The sequence below is a fragment of the Heliangelus exortis genome, chromosome 30, assembly GCF_036169615.1.
Source record: "Heliangelus exortis chromosome 30, bHelExo1.hap1, whole genome shotgun sequence".
Classification (NCBI taxonomy): Eukaryota; Metazoa; Chordata; class Aves; order Apodiformes; family Trochilidae; genus Heliangelus; species Heliangelus exortis.
Window position 1 is genome coordinate 4,353,625 of NC_092451.1, and position 14,864 is coordinate 4,368,488.

General features: G+C 40.3%; 1 protein-coding gene across 5 annotated transcripts in view; it reads left to right on the forward strand.

Moving 5' to 3' along the window:
• Positions 1-14,864, forward strand: part of SLC23A2 (solute carrier family 23 member 2) — a 57,136-nt gene that overhangs the window by 10,866 nt on the left and 31,406 nt on the right. The window contains exon 1 of one of the 5 annotated variants that reach the window (XM_071728971.1): positions 12,148-12,299. The exons of the other annotated variants lie outside the window; for them this stretch is intronic. The gene's annotated coding sequence lies outside the window, so the exon portion shown is untranslated. Of the gene's footprint in view, positions 1-12,147; positions 12,300-14,864 lie in introns of those variants that run through there. 5 annotated transcript variants of the gene reach the window in all.

The window sequence follows — 14,864 nt, forward strand, 5'->3', positions numbered from 1 at the left end:
CTCTAGATTTTTATCATGGATTTAAACAAGTCTTTGGCTTTAGTAGAGATGCATATAGGATCTGAAATTGTCTTGTAAGAGTCCTGGGGACAGGGGAAGGAGGCAGGGACTTTGCTCCCGCTGTTCCTTGACAGGCCATGTTCATTTGGGATGAAATCCATCCCAATTTGTCACATGTCTGTAAGACCTGCTTTTACATAGGCTGAGCTTTGGTGAGCTGTTTTCTCAAGCAACCAGTTGTGAGGAGCTGGATGGCAAGAAGGCTCTCTGAGTATGAGTCTCTTGCTCCTTATGCATCTTTAATACAGAAACAAATCTGAAGGAAAACCGAATGTTTCCTCTGGTGACAGCACCCATCCATCACTGCCTCAGAGGTGAGGTCAGGGATCTTTTTTTGGGTTAGCCCACAAAAGCCTTGCTTTTCTGTTGAAACCAGTTTTCTTTGGAGATTTTTTACCTGCTCCCTACCATGGAAGTAGCCATGGGGTAGACCTGTGTGTCCAGCCCTAAGGCAGTACTGGGGGATGTCTGTGTGTGGCTTTTTTTTTCCAGACTGCTAATCTGAGGATTTCTGTCTTGTGTGGGTGATGCTGGAAGGGAGTTGGAGTTTAGTGGAGAAATACAGGTCTTTGCCCACATTGTTCGGTTGGAGATTACTTTCTTAAGGGGGAGCTTATGATAATGGCAATGTTTGAGGATTATTTTTTTTCCTAACAGAAAACTTGATAACTGTATTTTCCCTGCATTCTGCCTTTGTAGGCAGTTACTATTTAAAAGGCTTTTACATTTAAATTAAACCAAGTTGAGCTTTCTTTGCTTCAGTCTGTATGTTTGGCTTTTTTTTCCCCCCTTCCTGATAGCAGCCAAATCTGTTAACTTCTTCATTATAATGACCCTTCTGATTCTGCTGTGAAGTGGCTTTGTTATGCTGCTGAGGGTGGATGGAAACTTTTTAAAACTAAATGGGTGACACTTCACCCATCTCGGTATGGATTCCTCCAGAAGTGGCTGTTAAATGCTCTAATCACCCAACTGCTGCCCTTGGGAGCTCTTCCAGTTCACAGCAGATTACAAACCAGTGGCCCATGGAAGGTGCTTTTTGGAAGATCTTGTTCTGTAGCTGTTCCTGTCAGTGTCTGTGTGAACCACATCAGAAAAGCAGTACGAAAACTCAAGCCCAGAAAGATGCCATGGGGCTGTTTCTTCAGTATTTTACTTTGAAACAGTTCATGCATTTATCCTTATAAAAGAAGGTGCAGATTGCAGAATGATTTTTCTTCCATGGAAGGTGATGGTTTATATATTGCTGGAAAAATTCATTTGTATCAAGTGTTCTTATTTATGAAGCCCTATTGGTCATGAGATTGTCTGACAGTAGTTAGTGTGTGTTTTATTTTACTTGAAAGCTGCAGGAAGGAAATATTGACAGTCAGGGTGAGCAAAGGGAGGTGCATCATGGTGAGGTTGTAAGGCAGCAATAAGATAAGTCATGTAAAATGAAAACTATTTGCCATGTTCTTTAGCTGTTCCCACGGGTGAAGTGCATTACGACATTGTACTAACTTCATGGTACTGTGCATAATACTTGTAGCAGTTCTGGGGAGATTATTTTCTTTATGGCTAAATAGTTTTTGTTGTTACAAGCCATCTTATGACAATATGTATTTGAAGGCAAAAAAAGAAATGGTGATATTTTTCCATTTTCATGTTATAGGAAGGGAATGTCTGCTGCCTGAATGTGCTTCTGTTAGAGATGGATCTAAATGTGGATTTCTTGCCATGGTAATTTGGCCACGAAAGGAGCAGAACTACCTCCTTGGGAAAGGGAATTAAAGTGTTGAAACATCACTGGCACTTGGTGGGGAAAATATGTAGGAGGGAGAACTAGTCTCCTACTTAAGAAGTCTCCAGCTCTAGTTTTATTCCTTTCGCTCACCATTAATCTTGGCCAATTTCTGTTGCCAAACATAGCAATAAACATGTGTATGGCATCAGGAACAAGGGGATGGTTTTCTAATCCGGTGCTCTCTAAGCCGTTTGAACTTATTTTTTAGGTCCTGAGTGTTGTCAGTCTGGTAAACAGTGAATCATCATTCTCCTTGGGGCTGCAGAGAGCTGTGACTCCTTCCTTGGCTCTGCCCAGGGCCCACTGGGGGTTGAAAACTCGGGGATGGTTTTGGGAAGGATGAATCGACCCCGGGGGTCCCAGCCAGGGTGTTGTAAGGGAGTCCCAAAGCACACATTTGTGTTGCAGGAAAATATTGAATTGCTCTTTGTTCTTCTCTGGCAACCCCGTTTTCTTATTTGCAGAGGAGTGGCTTAGCTTGAGGTAGTTGTAAAACTCGTCCTTAACGGGTTTATAATTAGAAATTCAGTGATCTAAATCTCCTTGAGCCTCAGTTCTTGGGCCAGGAGATGGAAGTGCTGGTTACAGAGGGCAGGATGGAAATGCACTCACCATCCAAGTGTCTGCCCTTTATTATTACTATTTTAATTTAAAAAAAACCAACAAAACCTGCTTCAGGAGGGAATAAACCATATCCTGTCTGGTGAAAGGGATTTTCCAGAGTTTTTTTCTCACCACATATCTCAGCCAGAGTATTTTCTTCTTATCCCAAAAGGCTCCGTCACTCAGCATATCATAAAATTGTTGTTTATTGGTAAGAATGTGTCATGTGCACTGTAGGGCTGTTGGTATAGCTGGGTTTTAGCTCCTGTATTATGGTGACTAATAAATCTTTCTCAGAATGAATGATGTTTTGGTCTTCTAATTGCATCAGCAAATTGCCAGAGAAGACAAACTCTGTCTGAGAGTTGTATCTTTAGGAGCAAATGGGACCAGATTAGTTCAGTTGTAGTTGTGTTTGAGGAGCTGGAAGCAGCAGCACAGGTGCCTGTATTTCTGAACTTTTAGGCTCTGTGTGGTATAAAAGCAATGACTGAACACATTTGGATTTAACCAATATTTGCTTGTCATCTCCTTTGTGGTAATAGGGACTGTTATTTGTTATTTTTTAAATTTAATTTTTGTTTTAGATTAAAATGGCTCAAAGGATGCAAGCTAATACAAATGGGGTGGAAGAGTTTTCTGAATTAATTTTTAAATCAAACTATAGCAGTGCTTGTGTCATTCTGACAGCTGGCTGAAGCATTTTGGGAATGCATGGCAGACAGCAGCACTGGCATGGTGAGTAAGTAAGTAAAAAAGTGACTTGAGGGGGGCGACAGGCATTTTGCATTCCTGGGCATTAACTTTGTGTGTGGATGCTTTGAGTGAGTTGGGGCTCTAAATGCAACAACACATTTTAATTGGATTTACTTCTGTTTTTCATGGCCGTGAAATGGCAGCCTGGGGCAGTAAGGGCGATTTTAGTGGGATGGTGGCTGTTTAGGAGGCTTGTAAGATTGTAAAAGTGAGGAGAAGAAAGTGCACTTGGGAAGCTTTAATGGGAAGGTCCCTTAAACACTTGGTCTGCTAAGCCTGCTGGGAGCTGTGTTTATGTGTTGAGACACTAAATGTGTGTCCCTGAATTTATCCCAGACTTTTCCAGTGCTCTGGGTGTCCTTGTTGACCTGGTGGTAGCTATGGGAAGGAAATGCTGGAAATCTTTGCTTCAGTCTGCCTTTAAGCTCATCTCCATTGATCAAGCACAGCAGTAATGATCTAAGGATTTATTTATTCTCCTGGCTTTGTTACCTTGATCACTTCCCTGTATGGTCTCCTGTATACCTCAATGTTTCTGTTTTGTTGGGCTTTTAAAGAAAAAAAAATGTCTAAATGTTCTTAGAAGTATTCAAGGTCATACAGAGTATCATAAAAACAGGCATGTGACTCCATGTCACCACTTTCAGTTTTTATTTAGAAGCTTGGAGTGGAAATAAAATGCTGCACTGTAAAGTTAGCAACCTCTTTCTTATTTTGTGGGCTGAATGAAAGTGTCCCAGAGCTAAAAGCACTTAATGGGCTGTGCTGTGGTAAGGTTTGAATCCCAGTGGCAGAAAAATATATTTGCAAATTCTACAATTTTTGCTCCTTTTATTTCTTGCACTGGAGAATCCTGCACTCAGACCCTTGTCATACCTGAGCAAAGAAAACGCATCCTTGTTTTTACAGACACCAGCTAATTGACAAGATGTGGCAGGTTTTATTTTCCTTTTTCCTTCTTTGTACAAAATAATTGTTTCTGAAAGTTGAGCTAGATGTTCCTGATGCAAGAAGCATTTGCTTGGCCATAGATTAATGATTGGAGTTTCTGATAAAAGCTGAAAGAGTACAGTTTCCTGATGAGCATTTGATTGTGTAAAGGTCAAACCAAAGGAATAATTTGGATTCCCTCTGACAAGAAAGATGTTGGAACTCCAGGTCTCTATTCTTTCAGCTCAGACTGCAAGATGTAATTAAAATGGGAGATGTAATTAGAATTATTGCAATAATATGTACCTTTTATTGCATTTTACAGTAAACAGTATTCTGTGGTCTTTCACATTTGGGAACAATAACAACCACCATTTTTTTTCTGATACTGTCAGTATGTATTTGCATGGGTACCATTTGTTTTTGCGTGTGGAGTTTTTAGACATTATGCTGAACATATTAGTTATCAATACAGTTTTACAGGGCTGTTTTCTAGATTACTCAGGCTGCCAAGCATTCGTTTGTTACCTGTGGTTTATTTCAACTTCCTGGTAGATACTTTTAAAACTGAAACAAAAAATTTACATGGAGAAGGGGGTGCTCTTTTTGTTTGTTTTAATACCCAAGTGTTATGTTCCTGTTGTAGTAAGGTAGTGTATCTATGTATTTGCTCTAGCCAGAAACTGAAAATTGAATGGGAACAGCTCAATTTGTGCTGTATTTGTTTCAGAACATAAAACCCAGCATCTGGCTTGGTATAAATAATAATTTTCAGAGTTGATTGGTCCTGTCACTTGAATGTCTCTGGCTGAGGTACTGAGGTCTGTAAACTGAGTCTGCCCTTCACAGGAGCTGATGTTTTCATCTTCCCTCTGTCTTGTTTGCAAATACCAAAAAAAGTAAAGGATGGAAGCCTGAGCTTTTCAGGAGCCCATATGTGGTCCTTCTAATAAAAACACAGACCTGAAAAGCCCCTTCTGCAGGAGGGGAAGGACTTCAGTAATCTTGAGCCCTGGGTATGTGTAAACATCCATTGCTAATGAGTCTTCCTCCTCTTTGGAAGGGATCAAACACATTTCATGCTTTTCATGAGGATGCCTAATAAGGCACAATTGAAACAAGCAGAGCTGTCAAGTTAAGCCTTCTATTAAGTTTCTGAGTCAAAAAGAGCCTAAACCCCAAAGTATTGTCTGAGCTTGCCTTCGCTGTTTGGTCTTGGTGAAGATTTTATGATAAGTAGTAGCCCAATTTTAATCTCTTTCAGGTGCACTGTTCCTTGCTTTCAAAACCTCCTGAATCGTGGACCCCAGAACAGTGTGCTGAGTGTGCTAGGATCCCAGTCTAATTACTGTTTTTGTTCTGGAGGCTGTTGTGACAGATAATGTTGTGTTGAATGGCAGGTAATGGATTTATTATGGAGACAGCACAGCGTGCAAGTACCTTCAAAGGAGACTCTACCTCTATTGGTCTTTTCTCCTCTTAATTATTCAGATGGAAAATATTGGCTGAGGACAAAATGTACACCTAAATGATACTACTCCAAAGAGTAGCAGCAAATAAATCTTGCTTTTTAAGTGATGCCAATTAGGGAAGAATAATTGCAATGATTTATTTTTATTTAAAGCAGTCTTATGCAGGCATCTGCAGAAGAGCCCCACAGACCAAAGAACCAGGAAGGTATTGAAACCACAGTATATTGGCTGAAAAAGACTGGTTTACTGGCAAAAATCACAAAAAATATTCACTAAATGTTGCCAGAATACTTCTTTGTAAAAGGCATGTCTAGCTGAAAGAAAAAGCTTTCCTTCAATGGAAGTGTAGAATTGGTATAAATATTGTTATACGTTACGTGAACTCTGTCAAAATATTAGACTTTTTTTGGTGCTTTTCCTGAGCAATCAATTTGGTATTAAGAGGAGTGTTCCATTTCAGTCACGTCAGTTGAAGAATTCACTTAGCCTCCTTTAAGCAGTTTTGTTGCTTGTAGGGATATTTAATGCATTCATCTATATTTAATGCCTTCTTAATTAACCACTTACGGATGGAGAAAAATCTTCAAAGCTATTGGACTAAATTACATTTTACATCTCTGCAGGGTGACATGTTACATGACAGCCAGGTTAGATGTCAGCTGGATTCTGACAGGTCCTGGTTACCTCCTGGCTCATAAATTGTCCCGTGGAGTCAGAGGAGGGAGCTGGTGTTGGCTTCTGGACTGAGATGGACAAATAAATCCACATTTATGAAGAAGTAGATGGTGATTGCTGAGCGTGTAAACACTTCCACCCACGCCTGCCTGCACCAGGAGTATGGGAAGTTAACCTGCAGGTCTGGTTAAACACCAGCCTGTCTGTCTAAACACTTCCAGGCTCGTTGTGAAATGAATTGGTAATTGGTTGGCTTAACGTGTGGGAATCAAAGGCAGGGTTGCATCCAGTCGGTTATTTGTGGGCAGAGTAAGGAGTGCTGCTTTAACTTAAAAATCATTACTGGCAATAATGACTTAATTTTCCTTTGTGGGTAGGGGAAACCAAGCTAGGCGTAGTAGTGACCCAAACTCATGACGTAAGGACGCGGTCAAGTTATAAGTAATAATAATAGCACCTATTAGTGCTGGTATAATTAATAACAACATCTATTATTGCTCTATGGCAACAGCAGCCGATCTGTTTGTGCCCTGCCCTTGGCTGATTACTGCAGAAGGAAATTCTTTCACTGTTTTGGGGGTTGGCTCCATGTGAGGAGTCAGGGAGCCTCAAAGCCAGCAGGGTGACAACTTTTTTTCTGGAAAGGTATTTGAGCAGATGGGTTGGGGTTGTGCTCACAGTAAGGCAGCAGCCTGAAGCCAGCAGATACTTGCCCTGCAGAGCTGAGGGTGCAGTGTAACCTGGTGAAGGCTGCCGGCACAAAAGCACACAGAGAATCCTGCCACCTCTCCCCCTCAGTGCTTGGAAGCCTTTAAACATTTCCTCTGCAAGTGGTATAAATTTGCTGGTTATTCCCAGGAAAGATCGCTTGAAATAATCTTGAAGGAGTGAAAGGTCACTGAGCAAGGAGGGCATAGCTCTCCCAACTGGGTAATTAAAAAGAAAATTAAAAACTGTGCTAAGTTTGAGATTGACTTGTGGCCATGCTTTGAAGATTAAAAGGGTTGGGTTTTTTTTTCCCCTCATTTCAGATGAAGGAGGCTGGGATCAGTGGGAGGAGGAGCAGTTGGGAAGTGCTGTGAAGCTGCATTTGCCATTTGCTAACTGAGCCGAGAAGGAGGCAGCAGGATAACTGAGCAGAGTACAGCTATCTGCTCTTTTTCTACCCCCATTTGAAAATATTTAGTCTTGCACCTTGAGTTTTCAACCTTGCCACTTGGCACTTAATGCAGGTGGATTTTCAGGCATCTGAGCAAATGGCACGTTGAATGCAAAGCTGTATGAATGTGTTTTGGATAAACATGTTTTGCCTTTAGGAAATGAAAATAACAGCAGCTTCAGCTAAAGGATGGAACTTTCCATGTTCTTTGCACAGCTCGATTTTTCTGCACAGAGATTTATCCCACATTTCTAAAACTGTTTGCAGTCACAAAAATAAGTGAGAGAAAAGCTAAAACAGAAGTGTTCTAACCACATGGTAACAGCAAAGTAATACCAAAAATTTACACAATTTCTTCTTTAGCAGATAACACCAGCAAACGTTTCAAGTCTAGACTTGGTATATAAATTTGCAAATCTCCTCTGTTTTGTGGTCTGCAGCAGTGAATAGGTCAGAGCTGTTGGGCTGATCATGGGGTTTTGCTCATGGCTGGAACTCGTGAGTGCTTCTGTGGTGTGATGTTTGAGGAATGAGGAGATGGGAGTTGTAGATGTGGAGTCCTAACTATAGAGTTTTTGTAGCTTTTGAGGTGTAGGTTATGAGCTGCTGTTGCCTTCTGAGGGTTTGATGAGGTTGACAGCATTTCCCTGGGCATCTGGGGATACAGGAGGGTAATGATGCTTTAAGGCTTGTATGCTGCTGTGTTGACCAGTAAACAGGTTTTACTTTTGCCAGTTTGTAGTTGAAAAATTATTTGAGCTTTTGCTTTTCATTACAAATGTACCTGGAGGTCGAGGAGAGATGTAGGCATCTGACTCACTTTATGGACATGGTGACTACAATAGCAGGTCACAAAAAGCACATTACTCCTCTTTAATTTTTGAAGCACTTTGATCTGTGTCTGGGGAGTGTATGGCTTTGGCTTCACTATTGTTTTTTCTTGAAAATGTTTTCTTATTTCTTGCCCAGAAATCAGCCATAGGTGTTCTTAAAGGCACTTTCCTCTTATAATTAATTCTTTACATAGAAGAACCCTCGATCTGCTTTGATACACATCTCAGACCTGAGATACTTCTCACAAGCATTTAAAAACACAGATGCAGGAGAAGTTTTAAGAATTCAGGTTTTGAGAAGAACAGAAGCTGGGCAGAAAGCATGCATTCTCTAACTGGAAAAGTGGAATTCACTTCATGTGGACAGCCTCTCTGTCTCTGTTCTGGTGGGGCTGGGGTTATGGATAATTAGTGCCCAGGACTGTGCATTGATTACTCCTTGAATTAAATGGTAAACTTTCCAAGCAGTCTCAGTAATTCTTCCTGTATATTTGATACATCATTAGAGAAGAACAGAGTAGATGTTTTCCTATTAAAGAATATCTTCTGGTAAGTGCTTTTTCAGGGAATTTATAATTCAGTGGATTTATAGATGTCTTCATAAGATAAAGCCTAATGGCTTAAGTCTTTCTGCTGTTCCAAGTTATTCTGCTAATATGTGATACTATTTTCTTGTGTTTGCTGTATTATGTTAAGTGTATTCTGAAAGATGTTCATGGGAGCCTGCTGTATAAATGCAATCTTTTCACTGATATAGGAGATTACATATTTGTTATGACTTTGGTAGGAAGAATACTTAAATTAGGAGATTGCTACCAAAATGGAGTCAGAAGACTTATTTGTCCATCATAAATGAGTCTTACACCTTACCTTCCTGAAGAAACAAGATGTTCTTGCAAAGATTTGTGTTTTTTCCAACAGCATTGCTCTGAGAAGGGTGCCTTGCCACAGTTTAATATTTGTGAGGCATCTGCTATGCTGGAACAGGCTTTTTATGTTTATTTTTTTAAGGTAAGCTATGGAACAGATGAGCTCTTCTTCAGTTTTTTCACTGATTGCATCAGACTTGCCTTTTTGTTGTGTGTTTTTGTTGTTACTACCTGGCAATATATGAAAGCTCAAAGGAAGGATTTGGTTGCCAGGTGTTTGCAGTCACTGAGTCATATTATAATTGTTTGGATCGTGTGAGAGAACCACTGTGTGCCATCCCTGTACACAAGACATGGGTTTCCTTGCCCTGAAAATCAGCAACTTCAAAGAAGAATTTTGTCCTGACTCTTCAGCGCTGCAAAACTACGGTGAATGGCCTCAGAATAAACACTCAAACTCAGAAGGTTGCCTGTAAATTATCAGTTTCCAATGTCTGTCTAGCAGCAAAATTTCTGATTTGACAAGGGCACTCTGAAGTATTTGTTTCATCCTCAAACTGAACACTGTATGTATAGGCAGAAAGCAAAAAAAGTTGGATTTTCTCATAATAATCAGAAGTGAACTCCTCCTAGGAGTAGCATTCTCAAGCAAGAGAAATGCTCCCATCAGTTTGAATTTTGGATATTAAGCAGGTCATAAAAATGATGCCTAGCTATGGAGGATCATCATGACAATGCTTCTTGCACTGAATGAAGGACATAAATTGTCTCCTGTGATTTCCTTTCCATCAATAAAGTGCAGAAAATCCATAGAGCTTCTCATCTGTTTATTCCCACCTGTCTTTACAGTATTATGGACTTTGCAGATGCATTGTAAAATGTTCTGCTGTATTGAAAGAGCAGTTGCAAGAGTTACATCTTGAATTAACATTCGTCACAAGTCTGACAGTGATTAAATATCTATTCACTGCAAGGAATTTTAACCAAACAGCCATGATTAGATCTGTCCATCATGGAAGCTGGGTTTTTCAGTAGAGGTATCCAGGTTAGAAGGTGTTTTATTTGAACTAAATTATTGAGCGTAAATACTAAGTAATCAGAAATAAATCTTTTGAGTTTTGAAATTCTCCATTTCTCAGTGATGAACTTTGGAGCAATTAGCTTTAATTGTAAGGTAGATACACAAGTCTCATTTAATTGGATACTGAAACCATGTTATTTGCATTGAACTCAATTATACTTTGAACTAGGATAGAGAGAGCAGCATTGGAGTCCCTGATGTTGTTTAATGGAAATTTTTTTTTATTTTTATTTTTTTTTAAAGTAAATTCAGGACATTGGAGTGAAAACACAAGTGGCTTTTTTTTTTTTTTCCCAGAACCTTGCCATTTTTTTTCTTGCCAGAAGTCACTTCATCCTGAAGCTCCCTGTGAGAACATCAAATGCCTTGAATATAAAATTATTTGCATCATTATTCCTCAAAAGTAGTATAGATGAGTAATCTTGTAGGCAGATTGTGCTACAGCAGTTGATATTTTATGGTGTTAAAACTTAAGATATGGTGATGCTTTTATTAAGGACTCTTAAGTTTTCTCCTTATAGAAATTAGCAGATGTTTTGTGAAAACATTTGGAATTCAGAAATGAAGAGCAAAGGGAAGAGGAATAATTGGTAAAGGGGAAGTAGAGAAGGAAACTTCAACATCTCTGCAGTGGAGATTAAATGCTGGAATGGAGAGCAGTTTTCTGTACACAAACATTGCATAAAATAATTGGTGGAGATAATTGGCTTTCTTCCACGCATTACCAGGAAAGGATGAATAAAGAACCCTGCACATCATAAATGTCAGCGTTCAATTAAACTCACCCTATTCATGAGTTGGTTCTTTGATGCAAGAACAAGCACACGATTTTGTTCTGCCAACACTCCGCACCTTTCAGGTCCTGACAATTAAGGAAACTTTAGCAGTGGAAAATTTGGACGCTTGTTTAGGGCTGACTTTCCTCTCCGAGCAGAGGGAGCTAGATGGCGCCAACAGCCTGTCCTTTGCCACCACAAATTTGGGTTCAAAAGGTGCGTTTCAGGTAAAGTTGAGCTCATCATTCTCGCCTGGAGCGCTGGGGAAGCAGGCAGCAGCTGGGAGCTGGGTGCTGCTTTCCGGGGCCTCTTTGAGCTCTCAGATGGTGCCTCATTAATAGTGTGGGCATTGTTTGATTTGGAGAAGTAATTACTTCCCTTGCTGGGTGAGGGGATGGGGTACAGACTTGATGACAAGCCACAATTTGAGGCAGGGCCTGTGATGAGTTGTAAAGGGATGGGAAGTGCAAGGGCAGCCTGAAAACAGTGCTATCCTCTTGCAGAAAGAGAGGTGGGTCAGGGAGAGAAGACCTCATTCCCACAGAAGAGCTGCATGCTGGTTAAGCGTTTATTTTATTGTTGTTTCGGGTCTCTCAGTTTTAGTCCTGCCTCCTGTTGCATCTCACTTTGCAGCCCTGAGCATCCTTTTTACGTTTGGAAAGTGAACGAGCCCAGCACAAGTTCATCTTGTGTGTTTTCAGTTCTTGGGGAGGTTGTGGACTGCTAAACCCTGTCCTATGGAACAGAGCTTTGAGATCTGGGCCCTCCCGAAAACTGGCTAATTGCTAATAAAAATATTTCTGTGCAAGTTGCACAAGAGAGGCTTACGGAAATGCTAGCGTGGTGGAGAAAATCCCAATCCTGATACCAGCTGTTGGAGTCAGGCATGTAAATACTTCTCCAAGTGGAATATTGAGAGCTTGGGTTGGGTTTTCACTCGGTGAAGCAGCAGCTTATGTAAAAACACTTGAGACTCCAGGTTCGGGCTGCTGTGTACATACTCGGCTGTTCCTCAGAACTTACTTTTCGTAACGCTGAGAGCTGTGTAGTAACAGTTTCTGGCCATGTGGTGTCTTCGCACATCTCTGCAGTTGTGTAAGGCAGCGGGGTGGTGATTGGGCACAGCACAGTTATACAATGTAGGGAGCCCCACCAGATTATAAAAAACCTCCCTGGGTATGTCTGCATCTCTCAGGCTGCAGCTTGCAACTGGAGCTGTTGCACTGAGCAGAGGCTGGAAGGAAAACAGTGGAGGACTTGGCAGGGACAGGCTCTAGAAGTTGGTGCAGGTTTCTGGAGGTAAGAGCTGCCTTGAATTCAGCTGTTAATGGGCATGATTACAAAAATTCAGCTGTTGTGGTGTGGGCATTATTAATTAAGAAAACTTAAACCTGACAGACTTGTGTTTTTAATAACTAAGTTTCAATGTCTTAAAAATTTGAGGACTTAATTTTTAATTTAAAAATTGTGATCACTGTAAAGAGAAGTATTTACCTTCTTCCCTGTTTACATGTAAGCTTTGGATTCCTTTTAATTTTTAAAATGGGAGAAATTTATGTGAGGTTTGTGTAGTATTAAAGAGATTTTAAGCATGCTTGAGCCCAAAAGTACTGCATTTTGGTGAGTTTTTGAAAGCTGCTTGAATTCCAGATCGGATACTAAGTTTTGTTAAATGGAAGTGAAATATTTATTTTGAGAGAAACCTAATAAATCAACTCAGTGTGAACTTTTTCAAGTGTGTAATTGGTTACTGGGTTTATATTGCTTACTGCGCTAAAATTGTTCTCTTTCAGGAAGGAGTATCTGTTTCAGAAGCAGATGTGGGGAATGCCTAAGCCTTTGGAAAGGAACTTTGTATTCAGAGTTGAAAAAGCTGGCGTGTTACCCTGATTCGCTTAATCAGTGGAATTTTTCCTAGATGAGTCTCTTAACTTTACCTTTGTTTTAATGTGATTAAGGTCTTGGGAAAAAAAAGAAAAAGGTAGCTTTCATCCAAGTGCCAAGCAGGAGCACAAAGCAAGCTGAGAACAGGAGCAGTGTGTGCTCAGGTTGCTTTCGGAGTGCTGTGACTGAAGTTAATGAACTGTGTATTAACATCCATAATCACGGGGAGGTATCTGAATTCTTGGATTATTAATGCTTTGCAGGGAAGCTGTAAGGACTATGTACTATTATAAATCAAGTTAATGTGTACCATAAACAGTCGGAGAGGTGTACTTTGCTGAGAGGAAGGCTATAAAGTAGCGCTGTGTTTTATAAAGGACAGCAATAGGCTATTTCATTTTTATTTACCTTAAACGTCATTGCTTTCTAGGGAATGCACTGCAGGTGCAATTTGTTATCAGGCACTTGATGTCAAGCTGTAAAATTGTTACCTCCTAGATTTTGCTTGCACTTCTGAAATGTGATATTGTGGCTTTTTCTGTACACATCTTCCCTGGCATTTCTTTAAGGATTTTAATGCAGACCATTGTGCACACATAGATGGGATCTCTTACAGAGGGTGACACACACACTGCACAGAGATTTGGCAAAACTGTTGCCTGTTGAACAAGGAGAAAGTAATGGGGTGAAAGACCAGCAAGGAACAGCTTGACCAATAATGTTTTTGTCTAAGCACACCTTTAGGTTGACCTGTGCTTCCTGGAAATCCGCATCTTTCAGATATTTTTATTTAGAATCACAGCCTAAATAATCACTTTGGAAATAATTTCAGCAAACAAACGTTTCTGAAAGCTGTGAGATCCTTTGTTCAGCCTCTCATTCAGTTGGATTTAACATCTTTTCTTCACCAAGTTCATTCACACAGGAAGTTAATGAGATTTAGCTAATGTGCTTTAAATCAAGGGAAGGTTTGAGCTGGGCATAACTTTCCTGTGTGTCTTTGTGTGGACATGCCCTAATAATGTTGGTCAGTTGTTAAGACACTGCACGGATGGCAGGCAAAACACCAACTACTTAAAAATTCATTAGTGCCTACACAGAAAGAATATGTTTGTGCTTTGAAGATGTGCTTTGGAAGTGAAGTGGGAAACTGAACTCAGAACCACAGAAACTTCTTAAAGTGTCCATCAGCTGTTTGGTTTTTAAAGCCTAAATGTTAGGGAGTTTGAGCCTATTTAAAATAGCAGTTTTAATCTGCTTCTATGGCATGTAAAGGGCAATTACGCCTTTTTTTTGTTGTATCAGGAGTTTGAGGCATACTTCCCTTTCTTGAGCATGGATGTAATATGCTCTTGAGTGGAGGGGCAGAAAATTCTGTAGCTTTTAAAGAGATAGCAGCATTTCAGTGCAGTTTCATTTTGTGGGAAGGAATGCTGGGTGCAAGAGGCTCCTGGTAAAGACAAAACAAATGAGTATTTTTCATCCTCTTTAGCCTTAGTTTCAAAATAGCCTGAGGAGAAGCTCTACTTAAGAGTAAAGTGAGAGGATTGTTTTTACATGTAGCAACAGAATATTACACGTGGCTGCTGTGCAGCTTTTTTCTCCTCTATAAGATGGTCAAAATCTCTTGGAAGGCTGAAAAAACACCCTTGGGGCACACCTACATGTCTGGAATGATTTGTGGGTTAGAGGACCTCAGGAGCACCCAAGTACCCATCTGGAGATGAAATGTTCATGGCCAGCCCTGTGAAGCAATTGAACTTCTGGGTTTGGGTTTGCAGGCAATTCTTTGATTGCATCACATAAAGTACTTGTTGGGCTTTATTAGCCTTGCTGATGAGATACTTGTCAATGAATCTTTTGAAATGGGGAGGACCTTTTTGCTTTGTAGGAAAACTTCAAGCAACTTTTTTGGACAGCCTTGAATTCCAAAGTTTTTTAAGGACACAGCAGCATTTCAGTGCAGTTTCATTTTGTGGG